The following is a 233-nucleotide window of genomic DNA, read 5'->3' on the forward strand; positions in this document are numbered from 1 at the left end:
GAATGTTCTGGAAAGTGAGTCTCTCAAGTTTTGAGTCTCTCTGTGATGGTACCACGAGGCATCTCTCACTAGCGGATCTCAGACTTCTGGAGGGGATGTAGATTCGTAGTAGTGAGTGGAAGTAGGCGGGTGCTGAGCCTGTGGCTGTTCTATATGCAAGCATCAATGTCTTGAACTTGATGCGAGCCGCAACCGGTAGCCAGTGCAAGGAGATAAAGAGAGGTGTAACATGG

This window comes from Sinocyclocheilus rhinocerous, unplaced genomic scaffold (assembly GCF_001515625.1).
Source record: "Sinocyclocheilus rhinocerous isolate Xijiao unplaced genomic scaffold, SAMN03320098_v1.1 scaffold557, whole genome shotgun sequence".
In the NCBI taxonomy this organism is placed as follows: Eukaryota; Metazoa; Chordata; class Actinopteri; order Cypriniformes; family Cyprinidae; genus Sinocyclocheilus; species Sinocyclocheilus rhinocerous.